We start from the raw sequence: 17102 nt of genomic DNA on the forward strand, positions 1-17102 counted from the left end.
GTTTATGTATCCCATAACCCCCCAGAAAAGTACTTGGACTATTTTGTCTTTTATTTCTCTAAAGATAGTCATTATAAGAGACAAAAAATAATGGCACATCTATTTGTATGGTGCACAATTAGGACTTTAGTATAACTTGGCTTCAGTGGAGAGGATAAAGAGTTTTTAAGTGCAATTATGTAAGTCTCATGCATGTCAATGTATGTCCAACACAACTAAGATTAGAACTGGGAATTAGAAGCAGAGAGGCCCAAATCTGGGTCATTATTTTGAATTACTGTCTAAAATTATGGCTTATCCCAACAGGACTAACTTCTAAGTGTTGTACCTTATGATTTTTGACAAATGTATCTTTTCTTTTATGTATATAAGAGTATGTCAATCAAACAGTCATACGACCGATGTGGAGGCAACTGATCCACCTCCTTCTCCCCAAATACATCAGCAAAGTCCACCAACTCTGCAGGTAGATCCAAGTCCACAGGCGTAACCACACCCGCTGCACAGGAGTGCAAGCAATGAGTGGCACACTTCCTGTCAAGAAAGTGCATAGCTCCAGACAACCAGATGATCTGTGGATCATGGGCCCGTAACCATTTCAAACCCAGCACCATCAGAAAATGAGGTATTGTGGCAATATAGAACATGGCTTCCTCCACATGCTGCCCAATACACATGTGAAGGGGTTTGGTTGCAGCAACCACAGGTCCTGAATGAAGGGGCCACCCATCAATCATCTCCACCAATACTGGTGGTGACACCTGCTGCTGGGGAATGGACCACTGCTCAACAAAATGAGTGTCCATGAAATTGGCCATGGCCCCTGAGTCAACCAAGGCCTGGATCTCCACCACTCCCTGACCAGGCACGAACACACTCGCTGTCAGCACAAGATGCTTCACCAAGGACGACTGGGTGGAGATGTCGAGGACTTCGAAGATGTCAAAGATGTTGAGGATGGCAAGGATGGCTAATATGGTGAGGATAGCAGGCCTGTGGACATTGGAACCTGACCTACAGACCCTCATAGGCCTGACGATGCTCATTTCCCATTACTGCTGATGTCACTGCTTTAGGTGTCTTAGCAGGACATTTGGCCACAAAATGTCCTTGATTGCCACAATAGAGGCGTAAGCCATCACAACGACACCTATCCTTTTCCGTTTGGGTCAGGTGAGGGTGGGCAGCCCCCAACTGCATGGGGTCATCCAAAGGGACTTCCAATGTGGCCGCTTTCTTGTTGGGAACGGATGCAGTCTCAGTCCATCATTGTGCCCATTGTTCCTTAAGCCTGGCATCAATACAAAGACACAGATGCATGAGCTCCTGAAGGGTGCGAGGGCATTCAGTGCGCGCCAACTTGTCCAGGAGCTCTGACAACAAACCCTCCTGGAACTGCTCTATCAGTGCTGCCTCATTCCATTGTAAGTCCTGAGTGGCCACCCAAAAGCTAGTTATATAATCCATGAGTGAGCCCCTGCCTCAATTCTCTCAATCACCTGTTTGCTGATTGGGCCTGAACAGGGTCCTCAAATATGGCCTTGAACTGATGGCAAAGCTCGGCATAATTGTCCAACAACTGGTTGGTCTGGGTCAACAGGGGTGTCGCTGAACATGCTGCAGAGCCTGAGAGCAAATTAATCAAAAACCCCACCTTATCCCAGTCAGTGGGGAAGTCCTCTGGCCGAAAGCTCATATAAAGCTGGCACTGCCCCCCAAATGCTGGAAATTGGGCCAGTGATCCATCAAATTTATCTGGCACCACTACCAGGCATTTGCGGCGTGGCCAGACAGCTTGCATCTGCGCAACTTGCACAGTCAAAAGAGCTACTTGCTGGCTTAACTGGGCATTGTCTGCTCTGAGCTGATCCATGGTCACCCCACATAAAATAAAAGCAAGTTGGAAGGGTAGCAAGAAGCAAAATGTGATGACCCAGAGTGTAAGACAAACGTAACAAAATCCAAAAACATAAATAAATATCCTTTAATGCCTCCAATTTTGCCCCACTGTTCAATAATTCTTAGTTGGAGATAAAATGTTCTCAAAAATAGTCTTCAAAAGAAAGCAATACAGTCCAAACTTAATGAGCAGATAGAGGTGAAATAAAAAACCAAACAAACTACACTGACAAAATTTCCACAATGGATCAGGTTAACTAATTAACAAATTCAAGGAGATAACAAGGCACAGTCTTCTGGAAGGATGCCAACCAAGATAACTTCAGCCCAAAATAAAACATCTTTGCTTCTGGCAACACTGTGTTGTAATAGTCTATCTTATATACTAGGCTCCCCAGCTGCAACCAATGAGGAGAATCATGGCCACTTCCTCTCTCGTAAGCCAAGTTGTTTCCTTCTCCATTCCTCCCTGCATGTCCTAGGATGCAGAGGGGATGAGCCTGGTTCTTCCTCTGACTGCCCAGCTGGCCTCTGTCTTTCCCCAGCCTCCTCCACAACCTCCGGAGCCAAACCTCCATTCTGTCAGCTGCTCCTCCTCTCCCTCAGAGTCCGACTCTACCAAGGCCATGACACTAACAGAACTTGGCAGAGCTTAATGTAGAGAAAGATTGCTTATTACATTGAATAGTTTTATTACAGCAACTTTAAATAACTTTTGATAGATTTTTTTCATGCTTGATTTGAACCCAAATAACCTTAATGATTTGATAGTGTTACATTATAATATTGTTAGAATGATAACATGTAGCATGAAAGAACTTTTGTACTACAAAAGAAAAATTATTCCTAATATAGTATAGCTGTTCAAGCTTTCTGCTGTGTTAGGAATTCAGAATTTATTTTGCTTGTACCCCAAGAGAAACTGTGAAATACATTTTAACAATATAATTATATACAATGCATAAGTATAATGTATAAGTGATGTGTGTGTGTGTGTGTGTGTGTGTGTGTAAGTATACAAGGTTCCAAGTAGCTATGCCTGCTGTTCTAATTAGCTGAAATAATTCGCAACTATAGTATATCTATTTCTTCCAAGTAATAACTGACTTTAAGAATCTTCATGTTAAAATTTCCAATTTCTGACAAAGTTATACCAAACTTTAAGCTTCTCCCCAATCTCCCTCCATTGTCTTTCATTCTCAGTCCTCTTCTTTGCTTCCTAAGGTTGCCTATATTCTCATAACGAAGTCACAAGGAAACTTTTTTGCCCCCTAAGCCTTCCTAAATCGGAAAATTGACCTTATTTGCTTTAATTCTTAAAAAGAGCTGAAGTTCTGGCCCTGAGCACTTCAGACAGACTTTGATGTCAAACTCGATTTCATTGAAGGGTGCATCAGGGTTGTGTTTGACCTCAGGCGGCTGTGGGGCATGACCAGGTGGGCGGGCCAGGTGGGCATGACCAGCTCAATATCATTTGTGTCTGGGGCACCTGTGGTGGTCTGGGCCATCTCCCCAGGCTCCCTTTTCAGCTGTGACAGCCTCCTGCAGCCTTCTGTCAGTGAAAATGGAGCTCAGGGGGGCCACAGGGGGCGGTACTTTCAGCTCTATTTTCAAATGTGACAGCCTCTTGCAGCAAAAATATACCCTACACACGGCCCCTGCACTCCATTTTTGCTGGAGTGTTGTCACAGCTGAAAAGGGAGCCCAAAGGGGGTGCACTTAGCCCTCCCAAGCTCCATTTTCACTGGCAGAGGTACCATGGGCTGGTCCTTTTCTGTTTCCAGGGTGGCCCTGGTGGCCAGATCTAAGCACCCCAAGTGCTAGTTCCAGCCCATGGGCCTTGAGTTTGATACCTCTGCTCCAAGAGACACTTTAAGGTTCCAAAGGGATATTGACAATAGATTGCCCTCACATATATTTGGATGAAGTTACTTATTAATTTAATTTTCTAAGATACACATGGAAAGAAAGAGGAAGCAGCATGGAGTAGCATACACTGAGAGATATGTAGTGGCAGCATATGAGCAGGAATTCTGCAGCAATGCAAATCTTGCCCACCTTTAAATCTCAGTTAACATCTTCCTCTGGGACGAAGGTCCTTTATAGGAGAATTACAAAGGCATACAGCCAAACTCAAAATGTACAAGTTGGATAAAGAATGAGAAAGCTGCATAAGAATGTTGGTCCTCTTGTTTCTTTTAAATGTTAGGAACGAAGTGTGCTGTATTTTCTGTATCCCCAGTTGCAAGTTCATGTTTTAAACTTATAGCCTCATAACATATAATTTAAATTACTAATTGTTGAGGTAATTCCCCATTAGGAGAATGAGCGCATACAGGGAGACATATTTGAGAGAAGTGTTTGAATAATACACACACAGAACACAGATACACTGTACAGTAAATGTAGGTTTTTACTTCCAGAAACGATAAGCAAAGTCCAAAATAAGCAGTCCAAAGTCATTCACAGGTTAAATCAGTCAGTTTTCAATCCAGGGATAATTCAGTCCAGTGTCATAATAAGTCCAGTGTCAAAAACAGTTTAGTAACAGACTTACATTAAATCCAGTAATATCAGTCAATTAGAAGAAATGGAGGAATGGCAATACTTTCCAACAGAAGGAAACAGAGAAACACTTTCTTCTGAGACTCAGACTAAGACAAACCAGGTTTCTGGCTCCATCTTATGGCCGTTTGAAAAACCACACCTAATTACAGTTTTGCATTTTCTTAAAGATACAGTTTTAAAACGTTTATCCTGGTTTATATATTTCTAACCCAAATACCTATTAGGTGACTTATATTCCTAACACTAATTACTCAACTATTTCTGTTTCTCAATAGGATAGGCAATGGTTTCTGCTATTAGATCATGCTGAAGGAAAGCAAGATTTTATACATGTACATATTCACAGGTTTCCAGAATCAATTAATAGGAAAGCCTCATTCAAACTTTATCTAAAATGGTGTAGTGGCTTCATAGGTGCTCTAAAAAGTTCTACCCCTCTGAGTCACTCATATGACATTGGCTTCCCCATGTCATTCACACATTTCTTATGTCTTCAAGAAGACAACCTATGCACATAGAGTTGTAGGTAGTGGCTGTATAGGTTGGGGATATGGGAGAGTCAAACTAATTAGTCAACAAATATGACATTATGCCATCATGTTATCATGCATCATGATATAAGGCCATCTCCTTTTGTATATGCATTGTGACATCACTTGCACAACCAAAGGAGGCAGAAGTTCCAATACAAAGCTGCTTGTATCAATTTGACAAAAGCAGTTGGAACTGCAGGTGCACATTATATATTCATGTTAACTTCAGTGTCAACCAGACATTACATGGAAGCCAACATTGCTTCTGTTCTGCAAACATTTACTCTCATTGAATGAATTACATGGTATCTTTAGAGCAACATAGGCAGAGAACAGGGAATAGAACAGGGAGTACTCATACAAACATCCCAGATTCATACTATCTGAACTGGCAGAAAATATAATCCCAAACCTCCATCTCTTCTCATTGTAGAAAGGACATGACTCTAAGGTGAACTATTCACAGATATTGATCAAGTTATTCAATGTAAATATAATCAACAAGGTTTTTTTTAAACTGGTATGATGTGCACAGTCTCTAGTTATTCATCAATGAAAATGTTTTCCTTAGTTCCCATCTATTAAGACTTAACTGTACCCCTCAATTGACTAGAGGTGACCTGGTTCCTCATGTCCATAGCCAATATTGATAATACCTTGTCATATCTTAACAAAAATCTCTACTTCCATATTGCCTTATTTGTCCAAATTAATATGAGGCCTGCAGGGTTTTTTCCTTGCCACTAATATCCCTGGTCTGATCTTGTTGCTTTTCTTTTTGTCCCAAACCATCTCCATGCCATCTGAACAGTCCCTGTGTCATCAAGTTCTTGGAGTTCATGCAGCCAGACCTTTCTCTTCCTCATTAACAGATGGAACTACTGAGAGAAACTCTGTAGAACAAGCTGCTTGGCAATTTCCTTGAATCCGCCTAACTAAATGCTTCAAGGGTGAAGTGGCATATTTTTGCATGTTCATGATGTCAGTGGAGGCTTCAATCTGCCACCCCATTTCCTTCTTTTTCTGTTTGTTTCCTTTTGCTCTTTCCTTCTCCATTTTTATCTTGGATGAACTACTTGCTACTTTATGCTAGGCCAATCCTGGTGTAGAGACCATCTGGGTATAAGAATATCTGATTTGAATTTATTGTAATTCTTCTGGAAACAAATGAATCCCTTTGTAAAAATTACAGCTGACAGAGGAAGGAAGGAAGGAAGGAAGGAAGGAAGGAAGGAAGGAAGGAAGGAAGGAAGGAAGGAAGGAAGGAAGGAGGGAGGGAGGGAGGGAGGGAGGGAAGGAAGGAGGAAAGCATATATATGTTTTCTGAAGTTTTTGTAATATAAATAATTTTAAAAATCTAAATAGCAAAAACAAGCTCCAGTTTCTGACTTACTAAAAGCAGAATTAAGGAAGCAGCAATAAAAAGTGCCACAAATGTCTATAAGGCATGTTTATTAAAGCTGGCTTCCAGACTTCTCCTAAGGTGCTCAAGGAGAAAGACCTAAGATAAATTCAGAATAAGACACAGAGAGGAGAGTTTCTTGGTCTGCAAGTTGAGCAGGACTTTCAGGTACCAGTGACAATGATATCATTCTGTGCTTGCCAATCAGACTATAGCTGATGCACATCATTTGAAAAGGGGAAAATCATGGAAATGTAATTTCCTGGCACCTAAATTCATGCTAGATGAACAGTGAAGGTGTTGGAGCATCAGTAAACTTAATCTCTTTTCTGTTCTCTCCCTCTCTCTCATTAGCTTCATGCTTTGAAAATAAACACCATATTAGATCTTCTGTTTGTTCCTTATACTTAAGAGAAATGTTTTATTTCAAAAAGTAAATAATGTAATAACTATGGAGGTGACCGTGGCAACAGAAGAGTGTCTATACACAATACAAAAATGCATTGGTAGGCTGTCAGAAAAACCTTGGAAAGCCAAGGGAAATAATCTAAATCATTAAAAAGCAAAAGAATATTTTGGACATATGATATGACACCCAGAAAAATACAGCATACTTCATTTAGTCCTCCAAGGAAAGATTGAAGGCAAACGAGGTCCAGGCAGAAGTAGAATATCATGACTTCAAAATCTAAGGGACTGGTTTGGACAAAACTCAACAGCACTTTTTTGTGCGGCTGTTGATAAAAATAGGATCACCCCAGCAGTGGGATTCAACCGGCTTTACTACCAGTTTGGTGATTATGTTTTGTGCGTGCATGTAGAAAACCATAAGCTGTGCTGCCCAGACAGCTGAAAAGCATTGCGTGTAGGTGCACAGCATTTGAAAAGCCTCTTTTTTTCCTGCTTTTTCAACCTCAGCTGTGCCGCACAAAGCAGCTGAGGTTGAAAAAGCAGGAAATAAAGGAGAGGTAAGAGCCCAGGTGGGAGGGTGGGCCAAATAGCAGCAAACACAGAACCAGTTCGGTGTCTGCTGCTCTTCAGAGCTACCGGTTGTATAGAGCCAGGCAGAACTGGTAGCATGCCACTCCTGGATTGCCCACATGATCAATGACAGGTATAACAGAAGAAGAAGAAGAAGAAGAAGAAGAAGAAGAAGAAGAAGAAGAAGAAGAAGAAGAAGAAGAAGAAGAAGAAGAAGAAGAAGAAGAAGAAGAAGAAGAAGAAGAAGAAGAAGAAGAAGAAGAAGAAGAAGAAGAAGAGGAGGAGGAGGAGGAGGAGGAGGAGGAGGAGGAGGAGGAGGAGGAGGAGGAGGAGGAGGAGGAGGAGGAGGAGGAGGAGGAGGAGGGTCAGAGAACAAGCCAATATGGAGAGGTGGGCCATGCAAGCGAGTGAGAAGTAAAGGAATAGCCAGAAGAAGAAAAGCAGCATTGTTGCTAATAGGTAAAAAATAAGCGATACAAAGGGGAGCTGTGACTGAACAGGCAAACAAGGCAGGAGCAGGGAGTTGAGGAAGATGGCAGAAGGCTGATGGCATGCAACATTCTCAACATAAATGTAAGGGACAGACCTTATAATGCAGTCCTTAAGGACCATGTATGGGTTCTTTTTGAATTTTCCTTCTCTGAGATCAGACAGTGAGAATCTCTTTTGGAAGGCCTGTCTTCAAAGGCTACTAGGTACAGCCCTGAAATGTGTTATGAGCAATTCATGGAATGCTTTGGCACCACAGGCATCCATGGTATTTCAACACTCTAGCCAGCCACGCAGTTGTAAAAAGAAATATATTCCTTGGTAGGGAAGAAGGAGGACTAGAGAAGGATGTTTCCTTCTGCTCTGCTGAAATGAATTTGTTTTCTTCTATGTCTTTGGCATTGGAAGGTCTAAGATGACTCTGTTGCACTGATTGTTCAGGATCCTTTGTGTATCAATAAAAAACCTGCCTATCAGAAGAAGTCTTTGGGCAAGCAAATACCAGCTTCCCTCCATCTACTGGAATCTGTGATAAGTTAATATTTGTCCATGGTCTGAAACTGCCAACTTGCTAGGAATGAAAAATAATGATTCCGGTGTCTGGCTTCAGGGAAAAGAAGCAGCTTGTGCTATTTTGTGTCTCACAAAGCATAAATGTTTTACATCATCATTTAGTGAACAGGGTTGATATTCTTCTTGAAATGTCATATGGGCTATTCAGTATATTTTAAAAAAAATATAACAGAAGAGAGCAATGCATATTAAGCTGTGCACGCATCTTTCGTCACTATAGTCTACATGGGTTTTGCTCTCATGGTTACCAGGATATCATTGCAGTCCCCCAGGATGGCTTAAGGTGCCATAGCTCATTTTGTACGTCAATTACAAATGCCTTCTCATGTGCTTCAGAGAGAGGCAGGGAGGGAGGGAGGTAAGAGGAGAGAGAGAGGGAGGGAGGGAGGAAGGGAGGGAGGGAGAGGGAGAGGGAGAGAGAGAGAAATCCATATTTGTGTTCCATTTTGAATGTATGTCTTAGCAACATTCCTAATAAAGATCTGCTGGCAATATGAAGCCTTGTTTACAGATGCCCAAAGAAAAATATTTCCTTCTGATTAAGCTGAAGCATAATTATCCACAACTAGTGAATTGGATGTTTATTACTTAGTAAGTGAAACAGGTGGGAATATTTATGTAGAACAGAAATGTAACTGTTCCTGGTGCCAGAATAAACAGGTGCACATTTTTACTGACACAACAAACAAAACTAAACAAATAAATAGTTGATAGGGGTATATTTTAAAAAGATACAGCTTTGGCAAAGGAAGTAAAAACATTTTATTTTTATTTTTTATTAGGGAAGCAGTTTGTAATGATAGGTAGATACTCTCTACCTTAAGAATATAACCCAAGCAAAAACAATACTTTATCAGTTCATGGAAGAAAAAAGGGTATATTTTCTCTTCATTTGTTCATTTGTTCATCTGTTCTCTGTTCCTTTTTCTTTCAATCTGACATTTCACAATTAATTCACATTTAAAGTTAATTAAATTTACTTAAGAAAGACCTGCATTTTTTTCTATTAATGGATTTTGTTGATGCCTCAATTATCACTACAAAATGATTCTGTCCCTCCACAAGATGATGCCACTCTCCTATAAATATATTTTTCTATTGAAAAATGAAAATTTCATTCAATATTTCATTCAGGAAAAGAAAGTAATCTGCACACCAAGTATAGTTTTCAAAAGAGAAAAAAATCACCTTCTTTTGGACATGATTGAAGCTAAGTTCATAATGTGATTTTGAAGTAATAACCTAAGTAATTTGAATGTTGCTAACATTTGTTTATACTTTAATATGGCTCTATTTTAGCTTTTTTTCATTTTTGCATTTCCAATCTTTTCATTTTTCAAATGTTGTTAATCTGCTTGAGCATTCTACTGATGGAAAAAGATAGGTTGTAAGGATGGATCAGGTCAAGACTTGCTTTAGCCCAGCATTTTATTTTTCAGATTGGCCAACCACAATTGTTGGTGTTGCTCACAAGCAGGAAGTCAAGACATTCCTCTCTCCTACATTTGTTCTCTTGCAGGTGGTGTTTTGATGCTGGAGTTAGTGTGTTGTGTAAAAACTAAGAGCCATACATTTAAAGCCGTTCAAATTTAGAGAAGCTGTGGTGGCGCAGTGGTTAGAATGCACCATTGCAGGCTAATTCTGCCCACTGCCAGGAGTTCAGTCCTGACCAGCTCAAGGTTGACTCAGTCTTTCACCCTTCCAAGGTCAGTAAAAATGAGGATCCAGATTGTTGGCAGCTCCCCAGATGCTGGAGAGGAAAGTCTGGCAAATCAATAGCAGGCCAAGCTTGATTGCTACAGAGCCCCATTCTATCTATTTTTATTCTTGCATTCCTTGTTTCCCAGTGTCAATATTTTGATGGGATCTTCAGAGAGATTGTGATTGGCTCCCTATGCTATTATGGTATCTACCTCATATCCATAATACCTTGCTGCAAGGACTTGTTCAGAACTCAGCCTCGGGATAGAAGTTGAGCAACTAGAACAGCCAGAAGGGAATTTACTTGAAGATGAATGAGTTGGAAAGGGTACTTTGAAGAACTATTGTGCTTGTAAGTCATGCACTTGAAGAGGAATTTCATATGCCTTATTCCTATTTTTTTTTCCAGAAATGGCTGTTACAAAACCAATACATATTGTTTTGCTTTTGCCACATTATTTTCAAATTCTATTGTAAGTGGTTTGTATTATTTATAAACGTAGTCCTCAACTTATAAGCATTCATTTAACGACCATTCAATTGTACAACAGTGTGGGAAAAAGTGACTTATGACAGATCCTCACACTTGCAACTATCACAGTGCCCTCATAACCCAGATACTTGGCAACTGACGTGTATTTGTGAGGGCTGCAGTATCTTGGAGTCACATGATTGCCATTCTAAGGATACTTCCAACTAACAAAAGTCAATGGAGGGGGGGAACCTGGGTTTGCTTAACCACCACATGATTTACTTAACAACTACAGCAGAAAAAGGTCATACAATTAGAGAACACTCCCTTAGCAATGGAAATTCCAGGTTCTATGGTGATCTTAAGTCTGTACTGCAAGTTTCTGCTGTCTTATACAGGACTCTATTTCCATTTTTCATCATAGAGTTCAGGCTAAAATTGCAGAAATACATTCAGCAAATTTCAACAGGAAAGCAGGAACAGGAAAAATAATTATTCTGAAGCCTCCAGGATTGTTTCTATAGCATTCTTAACAAATGGGGGTTCTTAAGAATATTGAAATGTGGAGGGCTGGTGTAAATCCCTAAGCTTATTCCTTTCTCTGGACTCCAGTATGCTCCAGATATATTTTGGGATATACTCCAATGCTGAATGCAAACAGCAGTAGTCCAATCTTCAGCATTCTTGTGTGAGGATTACTTGTTTATCACTTTCCTGGATCAATCATTCATCAGAGATGCACAATCATAAAGATAAATGCTACAGGAACATAACTTCATGGTGACTCATGGTGCAACTTTCTGCAAGACAAATGTTTGCTGTGACTCATGCCACAACTTTTGGTGAGATCCGAGCATCTCAATTACCAAGCAAAGGAAACTATTAGCTATAAGCTAATATTAAAATAATATTAATATTTTAATATTAATAGTAAAACTATTAGCTATTAGCTGATTTTAAAGTCCTGCCATCCTGAGTAATACCAAAAGATAAAAGAAAGGAAAGCAGCACTGAGCTTTAATTGTTCGAGGATAGGCAAGAAAAGTCAAATAGCTATTACTTCCCTGGGATGCTAGAGCAAGCATTTGGATCATGGTCCATAGAGACTTGTACAAAGTCAATTGGCAAAGAAATCGTAAAGAGAAAAATGCTTTTTATGTTTCTCCATTCCCAATTATCCTCAATTTCAGAGAGAAAAAAATGACTTCAGTGAAATTATCATAATAGCATTGCTATTGCATTTTTACTACTGTGTAAGCATTCTCACAAGTGGTCTGCAGCCTTTCTAGTGTTGGATGTCATAAACCATAAGGTTTAAACCATAAGGAAAGGCTTCAGGAAAAGCTCTCTTAAGTAAGGGAAGATGCAAAACAAGAGAAAGTCATGAAACATCAACATCAACATCATCAACAAGAACAAAATAAAAGAATGTAAGCAAGAATGAGGTGCAGAACCATGAAGCCTCTTTCTCAGGGTGAGAAAATGTTCATGAAAAATGGGCTAACACCTATTATTAGTTTTTTACAATGAAATAACAGATGGTTTGGGAAAGAACACCAGCTAGCAAGAAGCAGTGCAAGGTGTTCATGGTTCCTAAATGTATTATTCATACCACAACAGGACCAAGTAGTACTTGCCACCAAATGTTTCCTGTTTTGAAAGCTCTGGACCACAGTTGTGTAAAATCTATCTAAAACTGCCTTTGAGAAATATCCAGAAATGGCATTTGTTCAAAATTCAGTCAATTAGCAGAGCCCATAGAAGAATCAAAAGTGACAAAGCTGCACTCCTTTGAACACATATGATATTAACGAATGCAAGAAATGGGGCATAGCTTCAGTTGCACAGCCAGGGCTCCATCTTCTCTCTTTGGACACTGCTAGCTAAACTCTAATTGCTGTTAATGACCCATCCTAACAACTTTCATAGGATCATAAACCATGCAGTGATTATTTTGGAAAAGATCTTGGATTCCTTCCTGTCAAAGTTTATTTATTTATATTTATATGCCGTATTTCTTAACCATTCATCTCCCTCAGAGAGGGGGTCTGGGCAGTGTACAATCCAATCCAATGCTAATCTTTTTTCTTTTTTAGTTTGATTTAGAATCCTGGTATTGGCAATTATGAGACATAAATGGAACTACGACAGAACAATTTTTATGAAACCACACAGTGAATGCAATGCAAGCTAAGGAGAGTCTTGATATATTATCAGTTCTCTAAAACGATCACTTCTGTGGTCTCCTGTTGAAATTCAAGCAGAAATGGACCAGATTCAGCAAGGGAAAAAAATAAATCTAACCTAGATCTTATGAGTCCAGGAAGTTACTGATTTTTGTTTTGTTCTCAGAGCTATATTATTATTTAATATAGGTTCACCCTCATTTTTACTATTTGTTGTAAAAATGGGCAGTTATTAAAAAAACATATATTAAGATGTTTATAAATAAAAATGTAGATTGAATCATTTTGGTTCCTCTGTTTTTTTAAAAAAACAGATTGTTCTTGTTGGAGTTACCCTGATTCAAAACATCTGTGATATTATTAGACAGTTTTAATCCATCATCAAGGTCACCTACAAATGACATTTCCAAAAAAAACCCTCCTCATTTATAGAATGTGTTGCCATAGTGACCCCATATATTTAAAACCTCACCTGCAATTACCATGTTTTCATTCTTGTTTTTCTTCTTTTCAATTTTCCACAGGTAATAAATGGCCATATGTGTTACCTTCCTTTTTTTTTTTTTTTTTGGCTATTTTGAAAGGTTTGAAAGGCAATGAATAGAAGGGAAGAAAATGCTTCATCCTTTATTTTCCTCTTTGTCATGTACCTACAGTAAGATAAGTATTTTTCAAAAGTATAAAAAGGCCAGGTTCTGGTCTTTCAGAAGCTCATTATTTGGATTCTGTAGGAAGAAATAAAAAAATAAAAATCTATATTAAAAATCAACATTTTAAGAAATCCTACTATCATCCACTGGTGACCTTTAAGGAACTTAGTCACTCATAAATGGAAAAGCTTTTTGTATATGTCAATGTGTATTATTACAAAAACAAGTCACAGGCACACAGGCTTTTTAAGATGCACCATTCTCTTTCATTCAGACTTGGCCCTTGCAGTATCAATTATTCAAGTCTGTAAACGCTTGGTTATTCGGCCTCTGATTTGGTATGCAAAGCAAGGAACCTCTATAACTACACAGCCCTCCTTCAAAATTTGGTTTTGCATAATTAATATTGTGCAAGGGACCATTTTGTTTTCTGGCACCATTTTGTTACCATGACAATGGTTATTGTTTAGAAACCAACATGTTATTGCAGAAATGTATTATTGAACACAGAAACATTGGAAGACCACACTCAAGGTTTTTTAAAAAATCATAAAGAAGGGCCATTCTGGTCATTTCATAAACATTTTTTAGTTATGAAATCTACAGGTTCATCTGAGATGTGAATGAATATGAAAATGCATCAAGCATGATTCATTTATTAAACACTCATGAAGAACTTTCTTTCTAAAGGAACACACAATGTACTTATTTACTGTTTGATACATAGGATCATGGATTTCCCCCCTTCTTTTAATGTTATTTATGCATTGAAAGAAACTGTGGCATTTGGCTAAAATTATAGGTGAATGTTTGAAAGGTTTTTGTTTTTTTTCAGTGTCATTAATCTCAATAGAAAAAAGACACCAAGTAGGTAATACACTTTTTTTTAAACTAAACATAGCTATGTTGGCGATAGGATAAAGAATATTAAGATGTTCCATATAGAATAATATATATATAGCTGCTACTAAAAGTGATGTCTTATATAGCTTTCTCTCTTTGCTGTTCTATCCACATAAAACTTAATCATGTTACCTTATCTTCAAATATCACTGAGGTAATTATTTTGCAGTATAAAATTCCCCGAATTTCCCCAATTCACTCTGCTGTAACCTGTAACACTATAGATCTTGCTGAACTGTATTTCCCAGCATTCTTAAACAGTGTACATATTTCTAAATTTAGCAATATATGATCACCCACAGGCTAAAGCAGCAGTTTGGAAGACTTTTCTTAAGTAAGATGGCATTTGGATATAACTTATATCACTTTTTTGGATATTCCAATATGACTTTTTCCTAAAGCAAACTGTGGTCTTTCCTATTGGCCAAATGGCTGTTTGATGGACTGAAGGAACGTAGCTGAGGTGGGAATTCTTAACTAAAATCATTACCGTCCACAAGTCTACCACTGTGCTTTGTGGCATTTTGTGGAGAGGTTGGTTTAGCATATTCTTGTCTATAATCCTCTGTACATGCATTATACTCTCACTTCACCCCAGTGTAGCCAATGGACCTGCATGAAATTTATATTTTAAAAGCTCATCATACAAGTAGGTTAGAGTGAGCAAAGTTTACATGAAAAAGGGAGTTTATGGCAATCACCAAATTCCTGTGCCATCTTTCCATGAATCTTTTGGCAAGTTAGGAAAATGTACTTGTCACTAACATGATAGCCCAAATTAGAAGTTATTTATTTTTATATATGTCACATGATCACTGAATGAAAGTCCCAAGTTCCATTTATCACTAAAAATGATTTCCCATAAGTTAGAAATAATTGAACTCCTTCTTCAAATCAATATAAGCTCCAAAATGTTAAATGTTAAATAAACTATAAAACTCTAAAGCTTGAGTTAAGACCAGATCAGATCACAAAGATATCAAGGTAAATGATTTAAGTAAAAACATAGGTGAACAGGTCCCTTTAGCTGGTGCCAGAAGGTTAAAAGTGTAAAAATCTAGGTGTCAATCATAAGTGAACAAAGCGGGAATTCCCAACGTGCTTTGCTTATATCAAGAATGGTGTCCTTTGGGTCTTCTCATAGTAAATTCCCTGTAGATGTAGAAAGCTAAAACAAGTATTATGAATATATCTTAGCTGACAGAGGTACATAAGGGAGCAGGTGGTCTGTCAAATATCTAGGTCCTCAACTTGCGTGACATTACAAATGACTTAAATCTGGCTCTGTAGCAACTGCTCTATAAGATCATTTACAGTACATGCATGAATCGCATGCTTAAGCTTCATTCCACTTTAATTGTAAGACACACTAGATTGTGTACCCTCCACACCAGTACATATGCCCAGTCTTACTATAATATTAGAACACTTTTTACTGATGTTCTATAAAATGTAAAACTGACTATTAGCCAAGTTGGCACTACTTTATCTCCAGAAACAGACATAATATTCTTGAATACTTGTTAATGAGAAATTGGCTCCTGTGTTTCATTTGAAGATTTCCCTAAGGAACTCAGCTTGGCTACTGGGGAAATAAGAAGCTGGATTAAGTTGGCCTTTGAACATATCATGATTTCCTCAGATATGTTCAAATTAAAAGAATGGGGGGAAAACCCAACAGTATACCAGCTGTCCTGTGAAAAAAGGGTAACAGATGACAACATCAAAACTTCTCAGCTCCCATGTTGGCCCACTGTTCTCAGAAAAGAAGACATGCATTCCAATTCTGTTGAAATAGCAGAATATCTATTTAGGTTTCATGACAAAATAAAGAGAAAAAAAGTTCTTGAGCTTGAATTAACTCAAACTTTCAGAGCCAAATGGATTGCCTCGTTAGTATTGGGGATATTAGTTATCCATTACCTTTGAGAAGTTCAGAGTATAAATGAAGTTTTAAATGAGTAGAAGGAAAATGTTGATAAAGCTGGATTCTGGAGGTTGGATATGACCTAAGAAATCTAACTCCAAGATTTTTCTTTTATCCCATGTCTTTGCTTCTACCAAAATGCCTATCTTCTGACCTTTGCTTCTTTATTGATCTTAATTTGGGGGAACTAGCCTCATCATCATGTCTCCTGCCTTCCACAAACATTAGCAGATAAGAGCTGGGAAGGAAAAAGAAAAAGCTTGGATTTATTCTCTATATAATATAGTTGATTACCAACTACATATAGCCACAAAGAGGCCAAAAGGATGCAACATGATTTGCTTGTTTATACTTGCATCATGATATTTTACAAACTATGCAAGAGATGGAATATCTGTCTTGATTACTTTAAAATAGGTTATCTTTCCATTTTTTTGTTAGCTGAAGGATTTTTTCCTGGAAATTTGAAATATTCTACTGACATATAATAACTCTATTTAATGTGAATTATTTTACAGGAAAGTGTTTTCTCACTTCCAAGAATTGATTCTGCCACAGATAATGAAATGTTACAAATTGGCATGATTTCTTATTTCTACAATTATATTATAAGAACCCTGGGCATCTTAATACAAGGAAGGGAATTTCTAAGGAAAAGCAGGCAAGTCTGCATTGCTAACTCATAAAATTTAAACTGACTGGCTTAATAGTATGTTTGAATTTTATTAATTAGAACAAATAATAGATTGTAAGTTTTATGATTTTAATAATGGTGATTATAGAGTTTTATGCAGCTTAACTAATCATGTACAGATATG

Source organism: Pseudonaja textilis, chromosome 1 (genome assembly GCF_049901715.1).
Source record: "Pseudonaja textilis isolate UNSWEBS1 chromosome 1, rPseTex1.2, whole genome shotgun sequence".
Lineage (NCBI taxonomy): Eukaryota > Metazoa > Chordata > Lepidosauria > Squamata > Elapidae > Pseudonaja > Pseudonaja textilis.